At 46.2% G+C, this 27,781-nt stretch overlaps 1 long non-coding RNA gene across 1 annotated transcript; it reads right to left on the minus strand.

The window, feature by feature from the left end:
* Positions 1 to 11,511: 11,511 nt before the first annotated feature.
* On the minus strand, positions 11,512 to 15,464 carry LOC117796575. The gene is made up of 4 exons (XR_004621143.1): positions 15,348 to 15,464; positions 13,960 to 14,060; positions 13,278 to 13,443; positions 11,512 to 12,970 (listed from the first exon to the last, which is right to left on the minus strand). It is a non-coding gene; the product is annotated as an uncharacterized LOC117796575 (long non-coding RNA).
* Positions 15,465 to 27,781: the final 12,317 nt, after the last annotated feature.

The following is a 27,781-nucleotide window of genomic DNA, read 5'->3' on the forward strand; positions in this document are numbered from 1 at the left end:
AGAGGAGCACTTCTTAAACTTGCACATGCCCAGGAGTCTCGCTAAAGAGCAAATTCAGATTCAGTAAGTCGGCGTTGGAGCCTGAGACTCTGCATTTCTGACGGGCTCCCAGGTGGTGGGCAAAGATATAGAAGACACAGAGCGAATCACAGATGCATCCCACATTCTCCTTAAAGCTTTGTGGGGGACCACAGAGGCAGCTGGGTTTCGGGGAAAAGGACAAAAGCTTTAGAGCTGGACAAATTCAGTTTCAAATCTCAATTTCTCCATCCACTAGCTTCTCTGAATCTCTATTTCTTTCCTTCTCTCTCTCTTTTGAATTAAATATGACAACACACAGGAAGACTGTGGTACAGAGCCTGACACGGAGCTGTTGGATGAATGGTAGTTGACGGCACTGCTTTGAAAAAGAAGGTCATCAGGAGGAGAAATCATTCTTCTCCCCATTGATTCCCCCCTGGAAGTTTGACGAAAGGAGAATGCGTGGTCACAGTGTGCCCACAATTATTTTGTTTGAGCGCCTGTTCTCAGCATTCTGGAACTCCTTCTCTCTCCTCCCCATCCCAACAACACCTTGCCCTGCTCACATGATCTCTATTTGCTCTAGGGCAGCAGTGTGTGCTGTCAAAACCCCAAGCCCCCAGAGAGAGCAGGCTAAACATTGCAGGGGAGGGAACAGAGGGCTGGCAGGAACTGGCACAGCTTCATGCAGCCCTCTCTCCTCAGCCCTTCCCCAAAGGCCCACGCTGTGCACACATCCCATGCCCGTGTGATCCGGGGAAGGACAGAAACCACCCCCCAGCCATGGTTGCGTTCTGCCTGGTTCTTCCACCTCGGTGTCATCCCACGAAGACCCAACCAAGTCGCAGGACTGATCCGTGTTGTGTGTGCATGCGAATGTAAGCTCCCCGAAGGCCAGACTTCGTGCCTATTTTTCCCACCACACTCTCATCAGAGCCTCGCCAAGTGCCACGCAGTAGGTGCTCGGGAAATGGTTTTTAAACGCCTGAGTGAGTGTTATTCTGCAGAGGCAGCCGTGATGAAATGGCAGGTGCATGGAATACGGAACTTCACTGGCTGGCGCCCCACCCCCACCATTCTCAGCGGGCGTGACTCGCGTGTGTGCCACTCCGAGCGAATAGCTCAGCTTGTGGAGCCTCAGTTTCTTCCCCTGTAGACTGAGAAAATTGCCTACCCGCCCCGGAGTTCAGTAAATATTGGATATAAAAGTGCCTGACGCACGGCACGCGATCAGTTGCTAGAAGCTGAGTATCCAGCCGTCCTCTGTATCATTTGATATTACCATGCTTTTAAATCACACAAACGTTTAAAAATAGATGAAATGCAAAGATCTTTTGGAAGGTCTCCAAGCTAGAAAAATAGCCTTTGTTCACTGGAGGTTTAAATTATGCCCATATATGTATAGACACCTAAGAATGCATATGAATGTGACACTGACAAATGCAGAGCGTGCGGAAATGCCAAGCACTCTGTAATAAATCTGCTCTGGAGGAGGAGAGCGACGTCGGCTGGAGATTTTTATCCATTTGAAAATGTTACCATTCACCCAGGGAAAGCCAGCGAGTGGCAGGGGGACGGTTGGATCCCAGTGCCCTGGCATTTCGTTGCCGGCTGACACCATCAATGAATTTAGAGGCCAGAAGAGATGGTCACGTTGATTCATACGGTGCTGAATTAAGAACATGGCATATTACAAAGAGGGAGAGAGCTGTCAAAGCCGAGGTTTCCAGTATTTTTCTTTTGTCACAGACTATTCCAGAAAAAAGGGTAAGCATGGAAATACCAGCGGCAGGGAGCTCTGGCTGTGAAGAACCCAAGTGCCCACTTCACGATAATAGCTTAATAGCCACTTAGGGCTTTTCATGTGCCGAGCATTGGGCTAAGCACTCTACTTGGCAAACCTGATCGAGTCCCCCATAAAATCGCTGTGAGATAAAAGACCCTCCACCTCACAGATGAGCTAATGGAGTGGTAGAGGGGAGATGTGACTTGCCCAGGTCACAGAGTCAGCGAGAGGCAAAAGGAGGGCTCCAGTCCAGGTCTGTGTGATGGCAGAGCCCAGCCTGACATCATTGGAAGCTTGAGGGGTGGGGCTGGACGGGCAGGAGGAGGATGGAAGCTTCCGCTTGAGCTGGAAGCTCTATAGAGTTAAGAGTTTCAGAGTCAGGGGCGCCTGGGTGGCACAGCGGTTAAGCGTCTGCCTTCGGCTCAGGGCGTGATCCCGGCGTCATGGGATCGAGCCCCACATCAGGCTCCTCCGCTATGAGCCTGCTTCTTCCTCTCCCACTCCCCCTGCTTGTGTTCCCTCTCTCGCTGGCTGTCTCTATCTCTGTCGAATAAATAAATAAAATCTTTAAAAAAAAAAAAAGAGTTTCAGAGTCAGACTACACATGATATCTGCCACTTAGTAGCTCCATGGTTTGGGGCGTATTACCTACTTAGCCTTCCTCATCTGAAACATGAGGGTTTTCATCTAATAGTAACAACTAACTTGATATTCTGTGTCAAGAACTCACTCTTCAAATATTTGATACATAGTATTTCTTAAAGTGCTCACAACCGGTCTCATAAAGGAGGTACTATGATTACTCCCATTTTCTAGAAACAAGCTAATAATGATGAGGCACAGGGCTTAGCATACAGTAAGAGCTCAATAAACGATGGTTATTACCAGGGTGCAGCACTGCCTTCCTGCTTACTTTGTGCAAACTCTCCTTCATCAGGACCACACCGCCAAGCCCATCTGAACCCCTGATTTCCTCCCTCCCTTCCTTCCCACTGTGCCTCTCCCACTGTAGAACCAGCCTATCCCAGAAAATCAGAGATAAAATTTTGCTGATACTCCCTCTAGTGGTGGTCTTCTACCTGCCCCCCAACTTTATTTTCTAGAAACATCAAAATCTAATTCCTTAGCATTTACACTGTAGAGGAAAGATTCCACCAATTGAGGGAGTAACATATACATGCTGATGCTAAAATAAGGCTGATCACGAGAATCGGTTTGCAAACACTGAAAGCATTCAAAGAAAGTTTCAGGGACTACTGCTAATAACAGGTAAGATTTACGGAGAGCTTGCGGAATGCCAGACACCTTACTGAGTTTGACTTTTTTTTAGTCCCTACAATCAATCTTAAATTAGACACAATGATTGTCCTTACTTTAAAGGGGCGGTGACTGAGACAGAGAGTGTAAATGACTTGCTCAAGGTCATAGCCTCAGAAGCTAGTGGAGCTGGCATTGTAGTTCAGTGCTCTGACTTCACTACTGGACCTGGGCCTTTGTGCTCAAAGAACCCTGACTCCAGCAAGGCAAACTGGCTGGTTTCTGAGCCTGTTTATACCATGTTGCTAAAATAAGAGGTTGCAATTAATGATCTCTGAGAGTCACAGGTCTTTAGAGAAGTGGGTTCTCTTATTTGCCTCTCTCCCTAGAGGGCTGAGATTACGACGTCTGATTTTACAGATTTGGAAAAGGAGATACAGTTCTCCAAGGAGGCAGCAGAGCAGAATTGTTTGCTCTGACCCCAAACTCATGCCCTCTCCCCAGAAGAGGCTGCCTCTCCCAAGTTCAGGATCAGGGCCATCTGTGATTCCAGTCATCCTTCTTTAGCCAACCCATCCATTTCTGGAATCTTTTTGAATTCGGGATGAATCTGGATTCCATCCTGGAATCATTTTTGTGATTCCAGTCATCCTTCTTTATCTAACTCACACGTTTCTTTCCGGACTCTACTTCTGACTGAGCTAGGCATGTTCATGAAAACTGAAATCAAAATTTCTATATTTTTCTGCAGGATCTGGGGTTTTATTGATTGGTGTCTAGCTCTAGAAATCCACAGAAAAATGGCCTGGCTTTGGGTCCGCTTTCAGGATAGCTCATAGGGCAAAGAGAAGACTGTATTATTAAAAGATGTATATTAGATGTAAACAATGGTCCAGATAATGTATTATTCAAAGATTTGTGAATGACCTTTTTTTTTTAGTACCTCAGCTCTTTTATGAACATTAACATAAACAAACAAAAGAGACCAGCAATCTCAAAATCCAAATTCTATGTCAAAAAAATATTGTAAACCCATATGATAGCTAGTATGTGGAATTTATGAGGCTATCTGGCTTATGAAAATATTTAAAATATCCAAATATTTGTATTTTTGTATGAAATATTCCTTCACTGCCTTTTTTCTGTTTAGGAAAATTTCTTACTAGAAATAAATGTTGAATGCCTATTTAAAGGAAAAGAAAATTTGACGCAGAAAACAACCTTAAATCCCAGCATGCTAACACAACTATTTTAACGTTTACACATTCTCTTTCATCTATGGTCTGCATTTAGACACATTTTAAATATCTACTAACCTAATATTTTGTATTCTTAGATTTTGTGTGTGTGCTTAACAAAGCGCGAGCATTTTATGCATTTCCGTGTGGCTTTTATTGTGACTGTTGGCAGTGACTTTAGACAATTCCAGAGACTGATAGACTCTATTTTTCTAAACCATTCTCCTCACTAGTGGATATTTTCTATATTCTGCTATTCTAGATCTCTGCTATCCAATAAGTAACCTGGCCACATGTAACTATTCAGCACTTGAAACGTGTCTAGTCTGGGTTAAGGTGTAATTTGAGTATAGGGGCGCCTGGGCGGCACAGCGGTTAAGCGTCTGCCTTCGGCTCAGGGCGTGATCCCGGTGTTATGGGATCGAGCCCCCACATCAGGCTCCTCCGCTATGAGCCTGCTTCTTCCTCTCCCACTCCCCCTGCTTGTGTTCCCTCTCTCGCTGACTGTCTCTATCTCTGTCTAATAAATAAATAAAATCTTTTAAAAAAAAGATGTAATTTGAGTATAAAATATGCACCAGATTTCTAAGACTTAGGATAAGAAAAAGTAATGTAAGGGGCGCCTGGGTGGCACAGCGGTTAAGCATCTGCCTTCGTTCGGCTCAGGGCGTGATCCCGGCGTTCTGGGATCGAGCCCCACATCAGGCTCCTCTGCTATGAGCCTGCTTCTTCCTCTCCCACTTCCCCTGCTNCTTTTTTCTTTTTCTTTTTCTCTTTTTATTATAATAATATTTTTTATTATATTATGTTAGTCACCATACAGTACATCCCTGGTTTCTGATGTAAAGTTCGATGATTCATTAGTTGCATATAACACCCAGTGNTCTTTTTTCTTTTTCTTTTTCTCTTTTTATTATAATAATATTTTTATTGTATTATGGTTAGTCACCATACAGTACATCCCTGGTTTCTGATGTAAAGTTCGATGATTCATTAGTTGCATATAACACCCAGTGCTCCATGCAATATGTGTAAAGAAAGTAGATTATTAAAATTAATTTCATGTTAAAAAAATCTTTTAATATTGTTCCTAGAAAATCTTATTTTTATTTTTTTAGAGAGAGAGAAAACAAGAGCAAGTGCGAGGTTGGGTAAGAAGGGCAGTGGGAGAGGGAGAGGGAGAGAGAATCCCAAGCAGGCCCCACACCCAGAGTGGTGCTCGACATGGGGCTCGAACTTAGGACCCTGAGATCACGATTTGAGCTGAAATCAAGAGTCAGACACTTAACCAGCTGAGCCCCCAGGTGCCCCATTTCCTAGAAAATTTTAAATTACATATGTGGTTTGCATTACATTGGACAGGACTGGGCTGGATAACAATTAGGTGAACAACTGCCTTCCTAGAGATTTCAGCGTCTGATGAGTTACTTCCCCCAATCTACAGTCAGTGGGTGAGCTTATTAAACAGAAATAGACTTTGTTCTGAGTTGAGCAAGTTATTAAACCTCTCAGGGCCTCAATTTCCTTACCTGTGAAATGGAAATAGCACTATCTCCTGAGGTGGTTTTCAGGATTAAGTGAATTTACATATGTTAAGTACTTAGCAAATATTAAGAACTGTAAAACTGTTACATGTTATTACGGCGATGAAGATTATTTTAAACAGTAATTCTTTGATTACTACTCAGGAAAAATGTTTACCAGGATAAGTGTTTAATATTTGTTTTTTCTATGTAAGTTTTTTCTTTGTGTCCTTAGGTTACGGATCTATTGAGATCTTGGTCTCTTTCCTTTAAAATTTGAATACTTCTTTGTATATACATCACATGTTCAATATTTTTTCATCCTTGGTACAAATCTTTTTTCGGTTTGTTGTCTACCTTTTAATTTCATGTCACTGTTTTTTGTTTGTTTGTTCAGGGGGAGTTTTTAAAAAGATTTTATTTATATTTTTGACAGAGAGAGACAGAGATAGTGACAGAGATAGTGGGAGAGAGCAGGAGCAGGGAGGAGAGGGAGAAGCCGACTCCCCGCTGAGCAGGGAGCCCAGTGCAGTGCGGGGCTCCATCCAGGACCCTGGGATCATGACCTGAGCTGAAGGCAGATGCTTAACCCACTGAGCCACCTGGGTGACCCTCATGCTACTGTTTTAAATATGTTTCACATTCAATATAGTCCTTCATTTTTATTATTTTTTTAATTTTAATTTTTTTAAGAGAGATCATTTTTCAAGATTTTATTTATTTATTTATTTATTTGAGAGAGGAGAGAGAGAGAGAGCACGAGCACAGAGGGAGAAGGAGAGGGAGAAGCAGACTCCCCGCTGAGCGGAGAGCCCAGCTCGGGGCTCCATCCCAGGACCCTGAGGTCATGACGCTTCACCAGCTGAGCCGCCCAGATGCCTAGTCCTTAATTTTTAAAAATGTAATTCCTCCTCTACTTCAAGACTGTGAAAGTTACCCCTCAGCAAGGGATATACCTTATCTATCTTTATCATCTGTTGGCTCTTTCTACATTTTGAGGTTGGTTAATTCATTTAGCTGAGGTTGGATTTTACTAAGGTTTTAGACTTGGACATAGCAGAGGAAACTCTTCCATTTTGGGAGCGTTCCCAGGATGTTATGGTGACTTCATCTGGGGGCGGGTGGTCCTATGAAGACAGAATTGTTTGCTTCTATATTCGAATGGATCTCTGTGAAGCCCTTGCTGCGTGGAAAAGTGCCTACAGGTAAAACTAGGCAGCGCTGGGTTCGAATTCTCACTGCTTACTAGCTGTGTGTTTGGAGGCAAAGCACTTAACCATCTGGGCGCCTCATTCTGTATTACTGGAGATTAAATGCATATGAAAATGCTTAGCGTAGAGCAGCCAAAAATCAAATTCAACTTTTAAATTCTTTATTTTAATGCAATATTCAAGATTATCTCATTTTTTTAGTGAGTCAGAAAAGGGAGTGGTTCTATATTAAACTTTTCCTTGTTAATCACATTTGGCTAGATGTACGAGAAATTAGCTACCCCATAAAAGATGACTAGGATATGCCTGCTGTCTGTTTAGGAGGACAAAGTGGTGCCTTTCCTTCTGTTCCACTCCTTATATTAGGCTTTAACTTGCAGTAGTTCCTTAAAACAAACCTATGAGGAAGACAGAGCAGTTTACTCTTTCCCCTCCCTCCCTTTCCCTCCCTCCCTTCCTCTCCCTCCCCTCCTTACCCTTCCCCAATCATGCTGGATGCATGACTGGGGAAGAAGTGATGTGGTGGTTGAAATGCTTTTTAGCCAGCTCTTGAATTTTTGTGGGCTATTCAAGGCAATGCCTTGCTGGGAACACCAACAAGGAACTGGTGGTCTTTGAAGAGAAGAAATCAGACTATTAGCCTCCCCCTCCGCCCCCCCCCAAAGAGCTTTACAAGGCAAGTCAGTGTTCAAAGCCGAATTTTGGATTTTTACCTCCCTCCCCTCCTCTCCCCTCTCTTCCCCTCCCCTCCCCTCCTTTCCCTTGCCCTCCGCTCCCTTCCCTCCCCATCCTTTTCCTTGGAAAAGAAAATGGCCCAGAAAGGTTTAGTAACTTGCCCAGTGTGGCACAGCAGTGGTGTCTCTGACAAGGTTCAAGCAGTGTCCCGGTCCCATGCACTTCCCAATGCAAGTTGCACCCTCTAGGTATACAACCGATTGAACTCGATAATTTTGGTCCCTTCCCAACCAATTAACATAGTTATTAAGATCTCAGGTCTTGGATTCTGAAAGACCTGGCCGGGTCCAAATCCCAACTGTACCACTTACAAGCTGTGTGACCTTGTACTGATCAATTAACCTCCCTCAACCTCAGTTTTCTCATCTGTAGCGTGGAGCTGATCATTTCACTGAATTTACCAGGTTTCAGTGATTATGACAAGACAGGGCGCCATAAAGCACGTAACTGAGCACCTGCCGGCTAGCGAGTACTCAAAGCTAGTCAGCGGAAAAAGGAAAAATCGCACGATGCCTAGAGATCGTTGGGTTTAGAGGTCCAAACTCAAATTGGAGTTAGGGCATCCAAATCCTTGACCCATGAACTAGTGTATAATATCATGGAGGCTTCTGGGGGTTTTCCAGTGCTGTGTTTTTGGCCTTGTTGGCATTTCAGACACATGGAGACATCCATGCCAACTCTGTGGGCAGCTGCCACGTTCCTTACCCATCCCCGCTCCAAAGAGCATGATCGGATATAAGCTGAGAGGTGACAGGAACTTCCCAGAGACATACAATGATTAGTGTTAGTTTCTCTAGGGCGGGCACGCCTGAGGGGGGCTGCAAGGTGCTAGAACCTGACTCTAGCTACTGGTGAACTAGGCAGTCAGCAGTTGCAATCTGCTGATCCTCCCCCACCTCTCCCCGGGCTGCATTTGCCTCTTTTGCCTCAGTGTACCCAAAGTGCCTTTCTCATGGAACTTCTCACACTGGGTTGCAGTGGTCTATACTGATGTGGCTGACCTCCCGAGGGCACCACTGCTCTCACCAAGGACCTTGAGCGCAGACACCACATTCTGGGTGGGGGTAGAAGGGACGCCAACTCCAGCAGCAGGGAGCGTGAAGGGGGACTCCATGAGGACCTGGTGGGAAGGCTGAGGAAAGGGTTGCATCACACACCACAAAAAGGGAGACCCAAAGCTTGGCTTTGAAAATGCACTTGCCTTGCAAAGCTCTTTCCCCGAGGGGTGGGGGGAGTGGCTGATAGTCTGATTTCTTCTCTTCACAGACCATCAGTTCCTTGTTGGTGTTCCCAGCAAGGCATTGCCTTGAATGGCCCGCAAAAACTCGAGAGCTGGCTAAAAAACATTTCAACCACCACTCCCATTCTTCCCCAGTCATGCATCCAGCATCAAAGCCCCATCCTTGAGCATCTCATCAAAGCCTCTCCCAACAGATCTTGGGCCCTTCTGCAGGCCAGCATGCAGATTCTAGTAAGGAAATAATGTTCGCTCAGCAATGACTCTCTCGATCTTCGTGCTGCTTCAAGCGTGCTTGACCACGAGCTCTTTAATAGGAGCTGACATTCAGCCCATGCTCACGATGCCAGACACTGCTCCAAGTCCTAGACAAGGAGCTTTTCATTTGTTCTCATGGCAAAACTGGATGATAAAAGTCCTTCGTTACCCTGGTCTTGGAGATGAAAACCCAAGGTACGGTAAAGTTAAGTCACTTGTCTAAGGTCACACAGCAAGTTGCAGGCCTGGCTTTCCAACCCAACTGGGCTGGCTCCAGGGCCCATGTTCTTAAGCAATGTTCCGTGAGGGAAAAGGCTGGATTGTTCTCAGGGCCCCGGCCCCAGCCCCAGCCCCTTAGAGGAGGAAGCCCCTCGCAATGAGGTGTGTTGACTGTTTGCCCAGGAGCCGGATTTGGTCGGTCTTACTTCCTTTCTTCTATTTCGGAATACCTATTCCCCTCCCTTCCATTTCGTCCCTTAATTTAACTATAAAAATCACATATGCAATCAGCTGTCACCTGCCGGGCTCTGTGCATGGCAGGGTCCATGCCCTTGTGTGTAAAGGTCACTGCAGGTGAGCAAGACACAGAATCCGGTCAAGTATAGCATGACACCAAAAGTGCACTGAGAGGCATTAGAATACAGAGGTGACCCCGCAGGTGAGGGAGTGGTCGGCTCTCTGCTGGGAGAGGCAAGAAGCAGTCTCTGGCAGGAACGAAAACTGAGCTGGATTGTGAAGGAGATGAGGATGTGAAAGAAAATAACTCAAAGCTAGAAAGCTATGGTGTCTCTGAAACCTGAGTCCGGCTGGCTCGCCCAGTGTTGGCTGGAGAGGAAGGTTGCTTTATTCAGCAGGTCAGCATCCTGGGGAGAGGGCACACGGACGTGCAAAGACCATCTCTGAGATTCTTGGTTAAGGATCAAGCGGGGGTTTTTAAAGGGGAAATTCAGGGTAGGAGCTGACATACATATTGATGAAAAGGGCGGGGGAAACTTATGACTATTCATGAGGAAAGGTGGAGCATGCGCATTGAGCAAACATAATGTAACATGCATCCCATGTTCACTTTGGGGTGGAGACAGCTTCAGAAAGAGGCAAAATTCCGCCCCTGACGTCAGGAGGTTATCTCAGGACAAGGGGAAGGAGCTCTGGGCGTGCTCTGAGAGCGGGTAGAAACTGAATGGGGTCTTGGGCTCATTATCCCAGATAAGGACTGCAGGGCCTTGCTTGTTCCTAGGCTGGAACTGATCAGTTGACCCTGAGTCCAGGCTTCTGCAGAGACAGCTCGTGGGTTTGTTTAGTGAGGTCTGAAAAGACACAACAGCTGATTGGGGAAACAGTTCCCTGCAAAACAAGCTTTGTGCTTTCTGCTGGTTTCAGGAGGCCAGGGTGGCTCAGTTGGTTAAGTGTCTGCCTCCCGCTCGGGTCATGATCCCAGGGTCCTGGGATCGAGTCCTGCATCAGGCTCCTTGATCTGCAGGGAACTTGCCTCTGCCTGCCAGTACCCCTGCTTGAGGTCTCTCTTTTTCTCTAACAAATAAATATATAAAATCTAAAACAAAACAAAAAAACCTTTCTGCTGGTTTCAACCTCTAACTCTATAGGGCATGGTTTCAACACCATCGGTCCTCAGTCCTGTTCTGATGAATAATATATATTGAGTGAAACAAGGAGACCCACCAGTAGGTGGAATTCAGGAGGGGTTAGCTAGGAGAAGCTTTGATTCCCAGCTAACAGCCTGACACTCCCCCCAAGGGAGTCAGGGAGTCAGAGAGGGGCCGGGTCCTTCTTTCCTTCTGGAGAGAGCAGACCGAGGACACCATGGAGAACAGATGGCTCGGCAGACCTTTTGGGAGGCTCTTAGAATGGTCCATAAGAGGAAGAGACAGTGGTCTGGATTCGGGGGGGTAAGTGAGTGTTTGAGGGTGTCTGAATGAGGTGTGGAAGTTTCGGCATCATGGATTCCCCTCTTCTTTGTTTTGGCGACAACATTCTTGTTTAACCTTATCGATAGAGATCTTCTTGATTAATTCTCTCAGTTCTTTTGACTTGAGCCAAGACTCCCTGATTTGTCAAACTGAGGAATCCATGTCACTCTCTGGGTATATCATCCCCAGTCCAACAGAAGTGAGAAGCCAGTATGGCTTCAAGATTTCTTTTCATCTATCTTTACCCAGCCTCTTTCTCAGAAAGACAGAATTCAGGAGCTCTGGTCTCAAAATCACAATTCTGTGCTGAGATCTTAGAAAACGAAGCTTGAGAAAGTGTGGCACAGCATGGTGATTTTCCAGTGGGACTGTCTTCACTGGACCATGTTCTCTGACCAGCTAATTACCTTCCACGAAGGGCAGGGATGCATCAAACTGACTGTCGGGAAGCCCCGGCAACATGTGGGCATTGGGAGGGGATGGGAGCGCTGTTTTTCTCGAGTTCTGATTATATATAACCACACAGATGGGAGAGGAGACATTGTATCCCCAATACCCATGCAGCCCACTTACTGGTGGGGCCACTCAATAAATATTTGCCAGACGAATGAATGAATAAATGAAATGAAGAATAGAAGTGGGACAGCTGGTCTGTGGCAAAATAAAGTTGTGCTTGCTTAAATTGTGGCCCTTCAAACTGGTCTCACCACGTTGGGGACATTGAGGCAGCTAAGCCAGTCCATTATCCAGTCTTCTTAAAGAGAGATTCAGATACTGGAACCACAGGCTATAGCCCCAGAATCTGGTGCCTGATAATGAGGCTGTAAACCCCTGAAACAGAAGCTGTTAAAACTCCATGTTCAGAGCTGAGTCTTCTCTCTGCCTTCCGTTCCCCCTAGAACAATCCATTGGAGTCACCATTCTAAAATAGAGATCTGGTTGAAACTCTACCCCCTGTGTTTTCTGGCTGGAAACAACACCCCCTCACCTGTCTAGGAAAGTGGGAACTAACATTCACCGAGAGACTGCGGTGTGCTCTGTGTCAGGAGTCTACCCTTCACCTTGTTTCATCCTAACGACACCCCTAGGAGGTGGGCATTGCGTCCCCATCTTCCAAACGTGGATGCTGGGACTCAGAGGTAAGGTAATTTGATCTCGGTCACGTGGCCAGTAAGTAATGGAACTTGGATTCAAAACCAGCTTTGACACACTCCAAACCCCCAGGTTTTTTTCCTCCTGCTGCACAGCCAGAAATCTTTCCACTGCACCAAGCTGTCCAGAAGGGTTGTAGAGCTACAGACCCTTAATGACCTGACTCCAGCCCACACTTCCAGCCTTGTCTCCTTCACTCCATGCCCCTCTCTCCCTGAGCTCTTGCCACAACTAGCCACAAAGCATAGGAGTGGCTGTATTCTCCCAGGTCTCGGAACTTTCACAGGGCTGTTGGTCTCTCTTGTCTATATACCTTCCCCCCTTCCTCCACCTGGCACACTCCTATTCGTCCTTCAAGATCCAGCTCAAATATCCCCTCTCTGTGAAAGTTTCTCTGATCACTTTCCCCCAGCTAGGCAGTTGGGGGTCCCCTGCCCAGGCATCCCATTGTCCTTCGTGCCCACATCTTTCACTCAAGCAATTCTCCCACCCCTTCTTGTCTGGCCTCCCTTTGGCCAGGCTTCCATGTTTAAGAATCTACTGCAGGAAGATTCCGTGTGCTGCCAGTCCTCCAGCTAGGCGGATGCCACCCCCTCTCCGTGGAAAATGCTCACACAGCATTCCCTACAATGAAATCAGGCAATTGTTTTAAAATGAAATCCTTCCTGGGTGGAATTAACCGTCAGGTGAGCTGTGGTTCTATTTGCAGTGCAGTATGTGAGTGTGTGGTGGCTTTTCCCATTTTGCACAAGGCACTACATTCATCTTTTTTTTTTTTTATTATGACTAAGTGGAATCTATGAAATGTATGGGCTATGGAACCTTGACATTAAATTAGCCTTGCATTGTCCCTGCCCCTCCCACTCCTGTTCTATGAATAGTAGACTGTGCAGAGAGCAGGACAAATGGATCAAAAGTGACACCGCCTTACCGGAGAGACCGAAGCCCAGGCTTACGGAATAGCTGGCTATGGGCTTATGATCGCACACAAACCCCTGCATCATTCATCTTCTGCTGACCTTGTTCTCTTGGCTGGAATACTGTGCTGCCATCTGCACATCTGAGTGAGCTGGTCACGAAGATCAAAACTGTGATTGCTATGAGAATAACAAATAGCTTTTGTTAATTGCTTTCTACGTTCCAGGAAACGTTCATATGCTTTGTCCTGCTGCCCCACCCCAAGTTTGGTAATATACGGCTTTGTGGTTAAAAACAGGTTCTGGAATCAGACAGATGTGGGTTTAAATCCTGACTCTCCACTTCTTAGCTGGGTGACCCTTGGCAAGTCACTCGACCTCTCTAATCCTCATGTATGTGAAATGAGGGTACTAAGCATGTACCTCCTTGAGTTATTGTGAGAACTCATTGCATAGAAGAGCTAGTCGCCTTTTATCATCTCACTGTCCCACTGATACAGGGATAGAAACTGACCATGGGTCCCCAGCTAGTAAATGGTAAAGCTGGGGTTGAGGCTCGGATCTGTGTCTTTCAAATGCAGCTCTCTCCCATGCAGCTACCGCAGTCCTGCGCAGTGGTTCAGAGCACAGCCCACCGGGGTTCAAGTGCTGGCTCTGCGACTCATGGAGATTTGTGATCTTAGGCAAGTGACTTACCCTCTTCTCTGTGCCTCAGTCTCCCCGCTTGAAAACTGGCTGTGACGGGTTTATTGGGACCATTCAGTGCACTGTCATAGGTACAGCTCTTACCTTAGTATCTGAAAAGCAGTGAATGCTACGTAAGCATTTGCTATTATGATGACTTTCTTAATCTTCCAAACACTGGGTCTGGTTGGACTCTGATTGCAATAGTCGGGGTGAGTGATGGTGGAAGTTGGGGCAGTTGCTCTGGACAACCTGCTTTTCTAAGATATTTATCAGCTCCCTAAATCTCCTCCGGGTTACACATTCCCGGTCACTTCAACTGCTCCTGAGGATACTGTTGTCAAAACCTCGACCCATGCTTTGGGTGCTTCGTCCTCTGCAGCTGGGTTTCTCAAGCTCGGCACTGTTGACATTCGGTCTGGGAAGGTCTTTGTTGCAGAGAATGGGGGGCCAGCCTGGGTAGTACAGGATGTTTAACGACAGCTCAGGATCCTACACTGGACGTCCGTAGTAGCTCCTCCCCGTGTGACAACCAAAAATGTCTCTGGACATTGCCAAATGTCTCCTGAAGGTCACCGTCACCCCTGGCTGTGAATCGCTGCTCTAGCAGGTGGCCCCCAGAACTGACAAAATTCACGGGCTAGAGTCTGGGAGCCGGTGGTGCGGCCCTGACCATCTTTTAAGGCAGCCACAGATGACTTCAGCTCCTTTGACAGGCAAGCGGCCCCATTCTCTCACTGAACTTGCTCACTGCTAAGACCCTTGAGTCTTTTTCACGGGTGCTGCTGCCTGTGCAGAACAATTGTTGGCCTTCAGTGCATCTCCCTCTCAGAAATGTATGAGAGACAAGTATTATGACCCAGCCTGTGTATGATTACCGGGGAACCCTCTATAAAAACTGCCCTCCCCTCCTTCCCCTGGCCCAGAAGTAGTCACCATCACTGTTCTCCATCCTCCCTTGTCTGCAAGGCCTGGTTCAAATGCCACAACCTTAGGAGGTTTTCCCACTCCTTCATAAAAACCGCCTCTCCTAGCTCGGTCTCCATGGTGCTTTGTTTGCATCCTACGAGCTGTTTCTCCCAAAAGATGATCGGCTCTTTGAGAGCGAGGGTTTACTCAGTGAATCGTACTTTTCCATTCATCAGTTAGTGCACAACCTATCCCAATGAGTTTTCTTTGAATGGAGTTCTATCCTGGCCTGCTCATAAACCCTCAACATCTCCTTGTGTCCTAAGTCATTAACATTCAACAATCCTCCTTGGCATTCAACACCTTCCACACATTAGTCTCCAACAAGGCTCCAGATACATCCTCCAATGTAGTCGACACACTGCTTCCATCCAGGAATGAGTCTGCCTGATAGCCCGCAAATAGCTACTTCCCTAACCCGAACCACCTACCTCATCTTCAAATCCTCGTCATCTTCTCTGGCACAGCTCGGCTCATATTTAACTGCTTCAAATCCATTTTGGAATGAGGCAGGAGACAAAACGCAAACCCTGTTTTCACTGCAGAGCTTTTCCGAAGGCAGAATACTAGAGGGATGGATACAAGCTAATCAATCAGATAGGCATGGGTTCAGATCCCACATCTGCAGATTTTGTAACAGTGTGACTTCGAGAAGATCACTTCACCTTGCTACCTCGGTCTCCTCATCTGAAGGGGGCTATCATGTCAGCGCCTAGGTATATATCGGTAGCATAGGTAGTAAGAGAGAAGTGAGGTAATGCAGTAAAGTGTTCAGCCGAGCGAGCGCAGCACATGACAATCGCCCCAGAAACATCACCTGCTACTAGCTCTTCCCTGACCAATCCATCTTCTACAGATCGCCCCTCTGAATCCCTACAGTCTATAGAGTGTGTTACCTGAGGGATCCCTCCCATTTTATACAGTCTTATATTATTCATTTAGATGAACTTAGGACATGGTTGTCTCCCCAGATAGAGAGTTTAAATACTCTGGAGCCAGTACTTCATTCATTTGACAAATGCCTGGGGTGTCTCCCCATGCGCATTAGATGGGGCAGTGTGGATACAAAGTGCACTTGGACCCTGACCCCCGGAAATGTATAAATTCGTGAGAAAGATAAGATGTGTATAATAAAGAGTTATAGCCATGTAGACAGTGATTAGTGTCATTGGAAAAGTATAAAAGTCCAAAGGCAAGAAGAATCCCCTTTGCCTGAGCCATCAGGAAAAATTGAGGAAGTCTGGCTCTTACAGAGTTGAGGGAAGGTGAGAGAATGCTTTTTGGGAAGATGGAATTGGTTGTGCAGATGTTGGAGGTGGGAAGGCAAGAAGCTTCTATGCGGAACTGAGTAGTGCAGTGTGACTTGAACTTGGGCTAGGTGAAAGGCAGCAGTGGTGGGAGATAAGGTGGGAAGGCAGGAGGGGCCTTAAATCCAAGGCTGAAGAAGTTGTACTTCTTTTGTATGGGGTGAGGAACAACAGCAGGCTTGAGCAAAGGAAGGGTTTACTCAGATGTGTGCAACTGAAAGAGAAATCCAGAAGGATGCAGGAAGATCATTAATGTGACCCCAGCAATCATTCAGGTATGAGGGAGGGGGTTAATTTAGGGCAGTAGCTGTGAGGATGGGGGAGGGGGATGGATGTGGGCAAAACCCTGTGAGTGTGGTGAGGACTTGGATTACTATGTGGTCTTCACTTTGCCCCCACAGTCTATTCTTCACAAGCGCCAGACAGATCCTCTGATCTTTATGTATAAGATCATGGCACTTTTCTGAGCAAAACCCTCTGAAGGCTTCTCACCTCACTTAGAATTAAATTCTAACCCCCTCTTCACACCTTTCCGCAGTCTGCAGTCTATAAGGGCCACTTCTTTGGCTTCATCTCTGTACTTTCAACCTGTCACTTGATGCATTCCAACTACTGATCTTTTTGCTGCATCGCAAGCATGCTCTCACCTCTGGGCCTTTGCATTTGCTATTTCCTCTGCTCAAATCTACCTTCTCAAAGAGACCTTCTCTGATGAAAATAAGCAGCGTTCCCACCCCATCACTTTCTGTGTGCTTTACTTTTATTATAGCACTTATCATTTACTGACATTATAATATACATTGATGTGTTTACTGTTGGTCCATGGAATGTAAGTTTTACCAGTTCCCTGCTGTATCCTCAGAGTAAATGAATGAGTAAAATAAGGGGAGGGTTAGTCAAGGAGACACACATGTTTCCAATCTGGAAAATGGGGGTCCAGAGGAACTGCTATTGACCAAGATGGGAAATACAGGAGAAGGAAGGATTTTGGAAAGGAAAATGAGGTCAGTTTCCAACATTTACATATGTGGAACCAGCAAGACACCCTAGTAATAACCCTAGGAGGTAGCTGGGAAAAGACTAGAATTCAGGAGGCTGTTAGGATTCAGGAATAAGCCATAGACAGATGATTACTTAACCATAAGACTGAATGAGCCAAGAGAAGGTCAGAACACCAAAGACCCATCTACAAGGGACATCCAAAGTGGGGAAACGAGCAGGGGAAGAGAGGTTGTCAATAGCTGCCCATCGCTCTTGGGAGTAAATCTCCAGCCCTCTCCATGTGTCCATAAGACCCTGCATGACCTGGCTCTTTATTCATAGTTTTGACCTCATCTCCTACCTTGCTGCCCGCACTCCACGTACACGGGCCTTCTTTTGATTTCTTGAATTTTCCAAGCTCCTTCTCACCTCAGAGTCTTTGAAGTTCTCCTTCCTTTTCCTGGAAGCAACCCTTCCAAACTATCCACTCCTCACCCAGCTAGCACTTTTTCATCCTGCAGAGCTCAGCTTAAAAATCACTTCCTTAATTTGTCTTTCCTTGACTTCCCCTCCCCCTTCCTCCCTGTTATTTGCTTGCATAACACTCTGCAAATATGTAAATGCACACACACACACACAAACATGCTTAACAGGGGCTGATACAGAGAATATATATGACTGTCTCATGTCTGCCATCTTAAGCCATACACTTCAGGGGCCAGAGGTCCATGACAATGCCTGTGTGGCTCACCACTGTGTCCCCAGCACCTGGCACAGTTGTGGTACATAGCAGATGCTCAATAAAAACATGATGAATGAATAAGCTGAAAGTAGCAAAAGATGTGGGAGGAAGAGCAAAAACATAGGGTGGCATGGGGTGAAGGTGGTGTTTTCAAGCAGAAGCAGGGCATTGGCACTGTCCAGGGCTGCGGCTGAGTGTGGCAGGCTGAGACCAAGGAGTGCCAAGAATCAAGGGCCTAGATTAGCACAGCTTTAAGAATTCAATTTAAATATGGTGATGAGGGAGGGACAAGAAGGGGTGAGACCTAACAGCAAAGGGTGAAGGAGGCTAAGTTTATTACCAGAAGAAATCAGGAAAATACTTCATTATTTTAGGCCAAGGAGGTTCTGCAAAGCAAAACATAAAACTTATAAGCCATAAAGCAAAAGATGATCATATTTACAGACATAAAAATGCGAACCTTAAAAAAATGAGCACCTTCCACATGACAAGAGACATTACAGTTAAAGGCAAGCTAAAAATTTTGAAGAAATGTGTTGAACCTCTATAACAAAAGTTTATATGCATGCTATTTATTTATTTATTTATTTGGTGGGAGGGAGAGGGAGAGTGAGAGCACGGTGAGGGCAGAGGGGGAGGGAGAATGTCACAGACTCCCCACTGAGTGTGGAGCCTGACGTGGGACTCGATCTCACAACCCATGAGATCATGACCTGAGCTGAAACCAAGAGTTGGAAGCTTAACTGACTGAGCCACCCAGGCGCCCCTATATGCTTACTATTTAAAAAACCAAGTAGTCATCAAATTCATAGAGACAGAAAAGAGAAGGATGGTTGCCCGGGGCTGGGGGTTGGGGGAAAGGGAAAATTCAGTTCTGCAAGATGTTTTCATCTTAAAAGAGTCCTGGATCTGGATGGTGGGAATGGCTGCACAAGGAAGTCCATGCACTTAATGCCACTGAGCTGGACCCTTAAAACTGGTTAAGATGGCAGTTTTTATGCTGTGTGTATTTTGCTATAATTAAAAAAAAAAACACTAGAAATGAGTAAAAAAATTAAACTGAATAGTCTAATTGGCAAATGAGCAATGGATATAAACAGTAGTGTACAGGTGAACAACACCGTGGTGATTAAAATCTATTTAACTTCAACAGTTGAGGACAGGAAAAGTTTGACCAATAAGATAAGAAAGATAAAGCACAGTGACAATACCAAGGCATGGCTGTGAAGATTCAGATATTCTCACTCATGGGGCACTGTTACTCTAGCAGACAATTGGGCTATAGCTATCAAAACACAAAATGGGAGGCCATTAGATGCAACGACTCCACTCTTAGGAATATATTCCAGAGAAATAGCCACTCAGATGTGTAAAGGGATTTAGCTCAGGACTGCTTGTAATTCACAAAAATAGGAAGCACCTAAATTGTTGTGAAAAGACTGGTTTTTTAAATGATGGTACAAGCACACATGGGCCAACAATCAGCCATTGAAAAATCAAGGCGGCTCTCTCTATTCTCAGAAAAATAAGACCTGGTCATTGAAAAATGTCACGACAGGATATTATTATATGATCTGTTTTTTACTTCCTAAAAGTATACAATGGTCCCCTTTTAAAAATTTATTTAAAAGAAAAGATTTAATGTATGATTATAAATGCAGAGAAAAGAACTTCGTGGTACCAAAGTTTAGCTGGAAACATGAGAAGGGGAAGGGAGAATTTCGCTTTTGACTTTACACACCTCTATGATGTTTGTTCAAGGTTTTCTAAAAGCACCTTCAAGTTTCTGTACTAAAAAAGAAACAATCATGGGAAACTGTGGAAGAAAGTCAAAGTTGGGGGAGCCCAGAAGCAGGAGTCACTAACAGCTGAGAGAGAGTGTCACAATGGAGAGGGCATATGAGAAGGTGTTAGGAAGTGAGCAGGAGTGTGTTAAGTGGAGACAGTGATGAGGGAGGTGGGCTTCTGGGAAGCAAGTTGGGGGAAGTGGAGGGAGGAGGGCAGGGAGCTGAGCGGGCAGGGAAAGGCACCCATCCAGGAAACTAACCAGCTCCCTCTGGCTCCAAGTGGAACGTTGAACCCCTGCTCTGTGTTGTGGATACATTAATGAGGAAACCACACGAATCCTCTCCCTATCAGGTTGCTTTCAGTCTAGCAGAAGAAGCAGACATAAAATCATCATCATCATCGGCAGGGGCTTTGAGGAAAATACCAACAATGGGGACAGGGAGAGTATAAGGACATTGAGTCTAGGCCCCTCTGAGGCAGTTCTGTTTAAGTTGACACCTGAGGGATGAAGGCACTTACTTAATGAAGGGGCTAGGGGTGAAGGGCAAAGGCTTTCTAGGCAGAGAAAGCAGCACGTACGAACACTGAGGAGAGAAAAAGCTTGTTTCACCATGAAAGACAAGCTGGGGAGAGTTTCCCACAACACCACCACGCATTCGCCCTTCGGTATCCCGTTATGGCACCTAGCCCTGCCGAGGACCAGCTGTGCCTCCCTCTAAACACCTATGAACTAATCAGCTTTCCGTATTAAGTGGCATTTAAAATTCTTATTATACGCTGAATTCTGTACCATCAGCCTCCTTCACAGACTGTTAGGAATGTCTGTCTCTGTGGGCTGTGTATGTGTGTGAGAGGGGGCGACGGAGAGGGGGATTTGGAGTACGATATAGGTTTGCCGTCCGTCCCTATCTTAAACAATTAAACACGGAAATCAGTGCTTCCTGAAGCCATTACCCTCTAAAACTGAATACCATAAGTCTTGGGGTGCAAGCCAAATGTTACTGAAAGTCAAACTGAAATTGCAAAAACCTATAAGGAAGGAAAGCATGGAGCCTCACCATTGTTGGGCACAGCTCCCTTTAAACTTCTGGCCATTCTCTGAAAAGCAGAGAGTATAATAACTGATACGTAAACCTCATCTTGCTTCGATGAGACACGGATGATTTTTCAAGAGCCCAAGATGAAGGGAGCAGACACAGTGCCTGTCCTCAGGGAGCTCACAGTCTAAGTCTAACAGGGAAGACATGCACATGGCACAATCCCTCACCAGAGAGGAGAGCCTACCTGTAGTGTGACAGAAACACAGACTGGGAGCAAGGAACTCAGGGAGGGGGGATGGGAGGCTACCTGCAAGCAGAGGGGACGCTGGGGGGCTGTGCAGGAAGTAGTCAGCAGAAGGATGGTGGAAGGAGAACACCGAGCAGACAGCACACAGTGGGTTTAGAACTAACTAGTAGGCCAGTGGGGGAGAGCCCGGGAGGGAGCGCAGATGAAGCCGGTTTAGACAGGAAGTCAGGGAGTGAAGGGCCGTGAATGGCTATGAAGAACTGTGGGATTTCTCCTGTAGCTGTGCGTGTGGGAAGGGTTCTCTCAGAGGTTTCTAGGAAGTGGGAGGTGATCTGGGCAGTGTTTGGGAAGATCACTGACTGCTTGTGGAAGATGGATGCCTCCCCCGCCCCACACCCCAGCCTGGCCTCTGTGGGTTTAACCAGAGGTGAAGAAAAACACCTGTCAGTCCTTGCTCTTCCTCCTACACACCTACCCTGCTGTTTTCTCTGCAGAGAACAGGACTCGGGTGAGGGGCAGGGTCCTCAGGAGGCCGCACGCATACCACCCGCCTCTGCTAACGGAGATGCCTGTAGGCCCTTGGCAGACTCAGGCAGGGCCGAGACCTGGCTTCAGACCCCCTCCTCGAGGGAGCAGAGAGGAGGCTTATTTTTTCCATTCCCAGGAGAGAATCCAGCTTAGTGCTGGGTTATTTCCTAAGCCGAGCTTTCTTGATTAATTTATAATTCTATTCGGGGAAGCCTCTGTTCACTTAGGAGCTATTTTTCTGGCTGCAGACCAACAATGGCAAACATGGACACTGGGAACAGGCCCAGGGTCCCAAAATGATTAATATCCTGTGTTGTGAAATGTCAAAACGCATGGCTAGCCAAAGCTTCTAGAGCGCCAGGAGGCGCCGTGTGATAGCAGTCAGCCTCTAGAGTCGTTTGAGGGGAGGATGCTCTAATTCCATACACTAAGTCAATGAAATCGAATAAAGGACCTGAAGACAAATCCCTGGTGGATACTCACTTTCAGGAAATGCTCTGAGCTGGTGTGCAGAGCTCTGGTCCTCCAGAGCGTCTCTGGGGCCGCGCAGCCATCCTGGGTTTGCTTGCTGTCATCTTGCTCTGGACCCCGTCACTTGCTTTGGCCAATTGCAACCCTGCTTCTCCACACTGTCACATATCAATTGCTTTGTTTATCTTATTGTTGGCCTGTTTTGGAAACACTCTCCTAGACTCCTGTCTGACTCATGGGTTAAGGAGCGTGAGTAATTCTTCTGGAACTCACTTGGAACACAAGGGAACCCTTCCCATTTGATTTCCGGTCCCAAAAAAAAAAAAAATAGACAAGATAATTCACACAGGATGCTAATTAGCTTTCCTATTCAACAGTTAGCATGGCCGAACCCTGCTTGGAAAACTGCCTTCTGTCCAGCAGGGTTTAGAAATTTGAACACCTCCAGCTTTTGCTCAGAATTATAAAAATGACACCAGAATATTATTCTGTGGTGATTAGTTTTCCTGCTGAAGTCGTAGTTTTTATGACAGAGGAAATCCACATGATCTCTCTCAATGAGACGTGAAAATTCGAAATGAACAACCAGATTTGGCCCCTGAATTCTTGTTCGGTTGTGGGTGTAGGTAACTTCTCATTGTCCTCTCCCTGCTGTTTTTGGCCTGTCCTTCGAAGCAGTGATATAAACCGGCTAAAGTTCTTTGACCCCCCAGTGGGTGCGGCTCCTTTTGGAGCCAGAACAGTTTGGCGTCCACTTCCTGCAGCAGAGATGGTAAGAAAGTGGCTCCATATCGCTTTGTCTCTGCACCAGCTTCCGGGAGGACCAGGCCCTTCATAGGACATGGTATCTGAGAGCTCTTCAGCACTGCGCATATGAAGCATTTCAGCATCTCTGGAGCAAAACCACGAGGAAAGTTCAAAGTCACACCTTAGGGCAGGATTATGGGGGGCTTTAACTTCCTCCTTCATACTGCTTTGTACAGTTTGGGTTTTCCACAAGGAGTATGGAAAACAGTAAGGGGAACACAATCAAAGCCTTGACCATATTTGCTCAAAAATGGTCTCTTTATTCTTTTTTGTCTTAACAGCTATGTGACTTTGGGCAAGTTAACGAACCTCTCCGTCCTTACCTGTGAATTGAAGGTAATTATATACCCCTTCTAGTACTGTTGAGCATTAAAACGTATGATATATGCAAGTACTCAAATTGAGCACACAAAGGGACCGTCAATAAGCTTTACTAATGTTGTTGTTGTTGTTGACGATGATGTTGCTCATTACCAAGGCCCAAAACCCTCTCTCTCTGAAACATAGCCATTGGATGGCACACCATTTTGATGGGAGGAAGAGTATAGGTCCTAATTAGAAGGACATTCTATCAGGAAGACACTGAAAGGTAAAAGTAAATCCACAGGCTTCCCCACTTCTCCAGTCCTTTCTCCAGAGAGCAGCTGGAAAGATCACTGTCCACTCCATACCTCCTCTAAGTGTCCGTTAGTGTGGGCCACCCCTCCATGAATCTTCCTGAAGGCTTCCATGGCACTTGAGTGAAGTCGAATTCCTACTTGTCCTCCTGGCCCCACGTGGTCTGCCCCTGCCCACTCCTGGCTGCTCCCCTCCCCCACCAGCTCATTGAGCTCCGGTCCCAACAGCTGCCTCACCCCACCTCCCATGCTCACTGCTCCTCAAAGGTCTTGGCTTAGATGTCGCCTCCCCAAGAAGCCTTTCCCGGCCTCCCCCTTCACCATGCTGTACATAGTGCTCTATTTATTTACTTTGCTGTACTTACCACAAGCTACAGTTAGTTTATTTGCTTGCTTGTCGCCTTTCTCTCTCTCCTAGAATGTAGATGCCAGGAAGGGAAAAATAAGGCCCGGGCTGGTACATAGCAAGTGCTCAATACTTACTTGTGGAAAGAGGAAGAGGAGAGAAGGGGAAGGAAGGGACAAAGGGAGGGAGGGAGGAAGAGAGACATTACAAAGGAAGGGAGAGGTTAAGTACTCAAGTGGGTCACTTGAAAAGCCTGATGAGTGGTAGGATTTGGTGTCAATGACAGAAACAACAGGAGTTTGGGAGGAAGCACAGAGTTAGAGAATAAATTGATGAGTTCCATTCGAACACTGCATTTAAAGCGAACAGCCAGGGGTGCCTGGGTAGCTCAGTTGTTAAGCGTCTGCCTTTGGCTCAGGTCATGATCCCAGGATCAAGCCCCACATTAGGCTCCCTGCTTAGCGGGGGAGGCCTGCTTCTCCCTCTCCCACTCCCCCTGCTGGTGTTCCCTCTCTCACTGTGTTTCTCTCTGTCCAATAAATAAATAAAATCTTTAAAAGTAAATAAAGTGAACAGCCAAGCGAAACTTCCAGCAGATACATAGATGCAGTAGTGGAGCCCAGGGCCAGGCCAGGGCTGGAGAGTCATGAAAATGTCACTGGAGCTCTCTGAAAGGAAGAAATCCCTAACAGGTAAGGAAGGAAGGAAAAGGACAAGCCGCTTGTCGGAACCAGAGTCTCTGGGTTCCAGGCGGAATCTGATTGCAAAGCTGCAGCTGATTCACATAGGGCAATATCAAGAGAGGAGCCTGCGCTGAGTGGGACCCAGAAGGGAGGCGTCCTCCAGCCCGGACACAGACACACAGACAGGCCTGACAAACCGACGTCTCCATTCACAGTCAGGAAGGTGGCCGAAAAGGCACATTCAGCCAGAAGATGAGAGATGGCATGATGTCGCGGCCAGTGGAGGGAAGGAGGGTTCTGAAGATGACCAAATGGCACAGAATGCCTAAGAACCCACCCTGAACACCTTGAAGCCTCTGCTTAGCTCGGCATCCTGGACAAATGTGTAGAGTGATAGTGATGATGCCAGGCAAAGTGGTTCATGGAGTCTGTCTTTCCCACCGGGGCTTTCTGCTTCCATTTGTCTGCTCCTTGGCTGCCACTGCTGGTCTACAAAGGGGCTAGGGGAGGAGAAAAAGTCATGGCGCTGGGCGCTGACCACCCACCGCCAGCTCGGCGCCTCTGGGAACACTGCCTCTCTGAACATCAGTTTCTAGGCTTGCAGGTGAAGACAATAACAGCTCCTTCCTGGGGTTGCCGGGAGTTACTCCAAAGCCCCTGAAAACCCCCAGCACATAGACAGTGCTGAGCAAATGTTAATTCTCTTTCCCTCCCAAGATCTCCCACATTCTGCTCCCCGCCCCCATTCTGACCAGACATTTAAAATTCAGTGGGATTACATGAGCTCTTCTAAGGGTATCAGCCCTTGAAGCTTTCTATATGTTGGTGGGATTCATTTTGTAATTATTCGTTCTTTCTTTCCACAAATATTTTCTTGAACACCTACTACGTGTCCAATGTTGGCCCAAGTACTGGGCATCCGAGGGTGAGTGGAAAGGATGCACCACACTCCCCAGCTCATTAGGGAACTCAGCTCTACTGTTCTAAAGTCGAGAGAGCTTTAACTGACAGTGACAGTACGTGCGGACCCGTGGTTCCCAAACTCCAGCGCGTACCGGAATGACCCAGAGGGCTTGTGAAACCAGATTGCTGGGCCCACTTGCAGAGTTTCTGATGTGATAATCTGGAGTGGGGGCTAAGAATTTGCATTTCTTAAGTTTTTATTTAAATTCCACTTAGTTAACATATAGTGTAATATCAGTTTCAGGTACAAAATATAGTGATTCATCGCTTACGTACACCACCAGGTGCTGGTCACAAGTGCCCTCTTTAATCCCCATCACCCACTTCATCCATCTGCCCACCACCCTCCCCTCTCATTACCATCAGTTTGTACCTTATATTAATAATCTGCTGGTCACAAGTGCCCTCTTTAATCCCCATCACCCACTTCATCCATCTGCCCACCACCCTCCCCTCTCATCACCATCAGTTTGTACCTTATATTAATAATCTGTTTCTTTTTTTTTTTTTTAAAGATTTTATTTATTTATTTGACAGAGATAGAGACAGCTAGCGAGAGAGGGAACACAAGCAGGGGGAGTGGGAGAGGAAGAAGCAGGCTCATAGCAGAGGAGCCTGATGTGGGGCTCGAACCCATAACGTGGGATCACGCCCTGAGCCGAAGGCAGACGCTTAACCGCTGTGCCACCCAGGCGCCCCTAATAATCTGTTTCTTGATTTCTCTCTCTCTCTCTCTCTCTCTCTCTCTTTTTGTCCCTTTGTTCATTTTTGTTTCTTAGGAATTTGCATTTCTAACAAATTTCCAGGTGCTACTGCTGGTCCAGGAACCCCACTTTGAGAATAACTGGAATAGAGTATTAAGGAGGAACGGGGATAGAGCATTAAAGGAGTATTAAGCCAGAAGAATCTGGTACGTTTTACCTCTACAACAAGCTGTTCTTGCTGAGGACAGGCTGAGAGATACTCCAGTTAAGCGCACTGAGTCCAGACATTTCAGAGGGACAGAGGAGCCTGAAGGCATAGGAATGTCACCTCCCAGATACTGGAGCCCAGAGGCCCTTGAGCCTAGTCTGTCTCTTCCCTGCCTGCAAACTGCTCTGCGCCCTTCAAGTCTTTCTTAAAATCAAAGCCCTTTTCCGACAACCGTCCTCACTTCCCCAGGCAGATTTTGGCGCTCCCACTCTCGTGGTACTTCATCCATCTCTATGACAATGACTCTCCATTGCCCTGCGCCATTGTTATTGCCCTATATTCCCCACTATACCATGGATGTCTTGAGAGATGGGGCTGTGTCTTTATCTTGGAATATTTTCTTTATCTTGGAATCTTTTTTTAATAATAATTCTTATTCTGTTATGTTAGACACCATACAGTACATCCTTAGTTTTTGATGTAGTGTTCCATGATTCATTATTTGCGTATAACACCCAGCGCACCATGCAATACGCGCCCTCCTTAATACCCATCACCGGCCTATCCCAATCCCCCACTCCCCTCCCCTCTGAAGCTCTCAGTTTGTTTCCCAGAGTCCGTAGTCTCTCATGGTTCATTCCTCATTCTGTTTATCTTGGAATCTTAACACTTAAATGTTTATTGAGTGCCAGGCCAACTGACTGGATACACGCGTATGTGCAATGAGTATTCAAATGTATGAGCTTCCAGAGGAAGGCAATCACGATTGATAGTGTGTGTAGATATTGAGAACCGGGAGCAAGTACTTTCTTGTCTAACAAAGATGGGTTCAGATCTTTGCTCCACCATTAGCCATGTAATCTTGGATAAGTTCCTTAATCATTCTGGGCCTCTGTTTCATCACTGATAAATAAGGACGATAATCTAAGCAGGCATGTATGGGAAGACTGAATGAAATAATACGTACCAAGTGTTTAGCGTGGTGCTTGGTGCCTGGACAATATTAAATGAGATAAAATTCAATAGTTGATCAAATAAAGCAAAAAGAACAACTGAAAAATAAAAACTGATTTGGGCTGGGAAAAGGTAACACTGTCAGTTAAAGCTCTTGACAGTGTTTGCCTAATATTTCTGTCTAATTATGAAAGCAGCAAAATACTATGTTGTCTATCACTTAATATATGTCAAATCAACTTTGATAATTATTTTTCCAACATTAAACTTTGTTCGTTTGTGTTGTTCTCAAGTCAAGAAGACTGAAGACAGAGGAAAAGCCATTTGACTTTAGGATGTCATTCAGCAAAATGGGTCTGTAGGAAGATAAGGATTTTGAAGTGAAGAAGAGGAGGCCGCAAATATAGACAACTTCTTTTGAGAAGTGTGTCAACAATGATGAGGAAGAGAGAGAATCGCAATTTTCTGTTGAACAGCGT

The sequence above is a fragment of the Ailuropoda melanoleuca genome, chromosome 16, assembly GCF_002007445.2.
Source record: "Ailuropoda melanoleuca isolate Jingjing chromosome 16, ASM200744v2, whole genome shotgun sequence".
NCBI classification, from domain to species: domain Eukaryota; kingdom Metazoa; phylum Chordata; class Mammalia; order Carnivora; family Ursidae; genus Ailuropoda; species Ailuropoda melanoleuca.